Below are 4,191 nucleotides of genomic sequence, written 5' to 3' on the forward strand. Positions count from 1 at the left end.
TAAGTCCTGTCTGACTCTTTGCAGCCCCATGTACTGCAGCACATCAAGCTTCCCAGTCCTTCACTGTCTCCCAGAGTTTGCTCTAATTCATGTCCATTGATTTGGTGATGCTGTCTAACCATTTCATTCTCTGCTGCACCTCCTTTTGCCCTCACTATTTCCCAGCATCAGGATCTTTTCCAGTGAGTCAGATCATCACATCAAGTGGCCAAGGTATTGGAGCTTCAGCTTCAGCATCGGTCCTTCCAATGAATATTCAGGATTGATTTCCTTTAGGATTGATTGGTTCGATCTCCTTACTATCCAAGGGACTCTCAAGAGTCTTTTCCAGCACCACAATTCAAAAGCATCACTTCAGCACTCAGCCATCTTTATGGACCAACTCTCATGTGTACATGACTCCTGGAAAAACCATAACTTTAACAATGTGGACCTTTGTTGGCAGAGTGATGTCTCTGCTTTTTAATACACTATCTAGGTTTGTCATAGCTTTCCTTCCAAGGAGCAAGCGTCTTTTAATTTCATGGCTGCAGTAACCATCCACAGTGATTTTGGAGCCCAAGAAAATAAAATCTGTCACTGCTTCTCCACTTTGTCCCCTTCTATTTGCCATGAAGTGATGGGACTGGATGCCATGATCTTAGTGTTTTGAATGTTAAGCCAGCTTTTCCATTCTCCTTTTCCACCTTCATCAAGAGGCCCTTCAGTTCCTCTTTGCTTTCTGCCATAAGGGTGGTGTCATATGCATATCTGAGGTTATTGATATTTCTCCTGGCAATCTTGATTCCAACTTGTGATTCATTCAGCCTGCCATTTCACATGATGTACCCTGCATATAAGTTAAGTAAGCAGAGTGACAATATACAGCTTTGTTGTACTCCATTTCCAACTTTGAACCAGTCAGTTGATCCATGTAAGGTTCTAACTGTTGCTTCTTGGCCCACATACAGGTTTCTCAGGAGACAGGTAAGGTGGTCTGTATTCCCATCTCTTTAAGAATTTTCCACAGTTTATTGTGATCCACACAATCAAAGGCTTTAGGGCAGTCAGTGAAGCAGAAGTAGATGTTTTTCTGGAACTCCCATGCTTTCTCCATGATCCAATGACTGTTGGCAATTTGATCTCTGGTTCCTCTGCCTCTTTGAAGCCCAGATTGTATCATCTGGAAGTTTTCCATTCATGTACTGCTGAAGCCTAGCTTGAAGGACTTTGAGCTTAACCTTGTTAGTATGTGAAATGAGTGCAACTGTCTGGTAGTTTGAACATTCTTTGGCATTGCCTTTCTTTGAGATTGGAATGAAAACATGTTTTCCAGTCCTGTGGTCACTGCTGAGTTTTCCAAATTTGCTGACATATTGAGTACAGCACTTAAACAGCATCATCTTTTAGGATTTGAAATAACTCTGTTGGAATTCCGTCATCTGCACTAGCTTTGTAGTAATGCGTCCTAAAGCCCACTTGACGTCACACTCCAGGATGTCTGGCTCTAGGTGAGTGACCATACCATCGTGGTTATCCATGTCATTATGACCTTTTTTGTACAGTACTTCTGTGTATTTTTGCCACCTCTTCTTAATATCTTCTGCTTCTGTTGGGCCCATACTGTTTCTGTTTTTTTATTGTGCCCATCCTTGTATGAAATATTCCCTTGATATCTCCAATTTTATTGAAGAGATCTCTTCTCTTTCCTATTTGATTTTTCCCTCTACTTCTTTGCATTGTTCATTAAAGGTCTTCTTATAGCTCCTTGCTATTCTCTGGAACTCTGCATTCAGTTGGGTATATCTTTTCCTTTCTCCCTTGCTTTTTGCTTCTCTTCTTTCCTCAGCTATTTGTAAAGCCTCCTCAGACAACAACTCTGCCTTCTTGAGTGTCTTTTTCTTTGGGATGGTTTTAGTCACTGCCTCCTATAAAATGTTACAAACCTCTGTCCAGAGTTCTTCAGGCACTCTGTCTACCAGATCTAATCCCCTAAATCTATTCTTAAGATCCAATGTATAATTAGAAGGGATTTGACTTACACCATACCTGACTGGCCTAGTGGTTTTCCCTACTATCTTCAATTAAAGTACAGGCTAGGAGTCAGCCAATTAGAGCAAAGTACAAGCTTCAAGTCAGTCAATCAGTGCAAAGTTCAGGCTAGGAGTCAGCCAATCAGGGCAAAGTATAGGCCAGGAGTAAGACAATCAGAGCAGTATACAGGCTAGCACAAAGCCAATGTGGGCTAAGTACAGGCTGGGAGTCAGACAATCACAGCAAAGTATAGGTTAGTGGTCAGCCAATCAGAGCAAAGCACCAGTTAGGAGTCTGCTAATCAGGGTAAAGAACAGGCTAGGAATCAGCCAACCAGTGCAATGTATAGGCTAGAAGTCAATCAGTGCAAAGTACTGGCTAGAAGTCAGCTAATCATGGCAAATTTTAAGTTAGCAGTCAGTCAATCAGGGCAAACTACAAGCTAGGAGTCCTACGATCAGGGTAATGTACCAACTAGGAGTCAGCCAATTAGGGCAAACTACAGGCTAAGAGTCATCCAATCAGAGGGCCAGGAGTCAGCCAATCATGGAAAACGACTGGCATGGACTCAGCCAATCATGAGAAAGTACAGGCTAGGAATCAACCAATCAGGGCAAAGTACATGCTATGAGTTAGCTAATCAGTGCAAAGCACCAGATAGGAGTCAGCCAATCAGGTCAAAGTACAGACTGTGAGCCAGCCAATCAGGGCAAGCTACAGTCTGGGAGTAAGCCAATAGGGCAAAGTACTGGCAGTGTCGGGACAAAATACAGGCTAGCATCTAACCAATCACAGCAAAGTACAGGCTAGGAGTCATCCACTCAGGGCAAAGTACAGACTAGGAGTCAATGTATCAGGGCCAAGTACAGCCTAGAAGTCAGCCAATCATGGCAAAGTATAGGCTAACCGTCAGCCAATTAGAGCAAACTACAGGCTAGGAGTCAGCCTATCAGGGCAAACAACTGGTTAGGAGTCAGCCAATCTGAGCAAGCTATAGGTTAGGAGTCAGCCAATCCAGGCAAACTACAGCCTAGTACACAGCCAATCAGGGCAAAGTATAGGGTCATAGTTAGCCAATCAGGGTAAACTACCTTCTAACAGTCAGCCAATCAGGACCAAGTACAGGCTAGCAGTCAGCCAATCACATCAACATACAGTCTAGGAGTTAGCCAATGATGGCAAAGTATGGGCTAGTTGTCAGCCAATCAGGGCAATGTACAAGCTAGGAATCTGCCAATTTGGACCAAGTACAGGCTAGGAGTCAGCCAATCACATCAACGTACAGTCTAGGAGTTAGCCAATCTGGGCAAAGTACAGGCTAGTTGTCAGCTATCAAGACAGTGTAGTGCCTGCTATTGTTGTTCAGTTGCTAACTCCTCTCGGACCCTTTGTAACATTATAGCAGCTACCTGGGCCGGAAGATTTCCTGAGAGTTTTTACATGATAAATTCAATTGTTTATTAAATATAGGGTGATTGAAATAAACCTATGGGTTGAACAGGAGAATGGCCCTGCCAACATCTCGATTTTTTTATTTCTAGGCTCCAAAACTGAGACCCTAAGTTTCTTTTGTTTTTAAGCAATGCAGTTTTTAGTATTATGTTTTGGCCACCCTGAGAAAGTAGTACAATGTCTATTGATTTTTTTTTTCATCCTGTTTGAAATCTTCCTGGTTCTTGGTCTGATGAGTGATTTTTTATTAAAACCTTGACATTTGGAGTATTATGAGACTCTGGATCCTATGTAAATGCTCTGTCTTAGCTGGCTTCCTCTGACACATTTGTCAGGGGAAGAGGAGATGCTGTCATAGTCCCACCAGGTAGTGGTAAAAGCCCAGGTTACCCCTGAGCTTCCTTTCACACCTTGGAGGGCTGCTGAGTGGGGCTCCAAGCCCCATGTCCCCACTCAGGCTCTGCTGATACCTCCCTGGCCTAGAGGTATCGATGCTTTGTCACTGGCATCCACGTGGTTTCTAGTGACACCGTGAGAGGAGGTGGCCTCATTACTGCTGGGCAGCACTGAGGTCTTCACTCTCCTCCACGCCTCCTCAGATGCCTCCCTGACAGGCGGCTTGGGTGCTTCATTACAACATGGTGAGATGGAAATCTCAGCTTCCCACTTGGTCTTTGCTGATGGGGATCGGGGTGATCCCCGATCACATTTTTTTTTTTTTTTTTT

This window comes from Cervus canadensis, chromosome X (assembly GCF_019320065.1).
Source record: "Cervus canadensis isolate Bull #8, Minnesota chromosome X, ASM1932006v1, whole genome shotgun sequence".
Classification (NCBI taxonomy): Eukaryota; Metazoa; Chordata; class Mammalia; order Artiodactyla; family Cervidae; genus Cervus; species Cervus canadensis.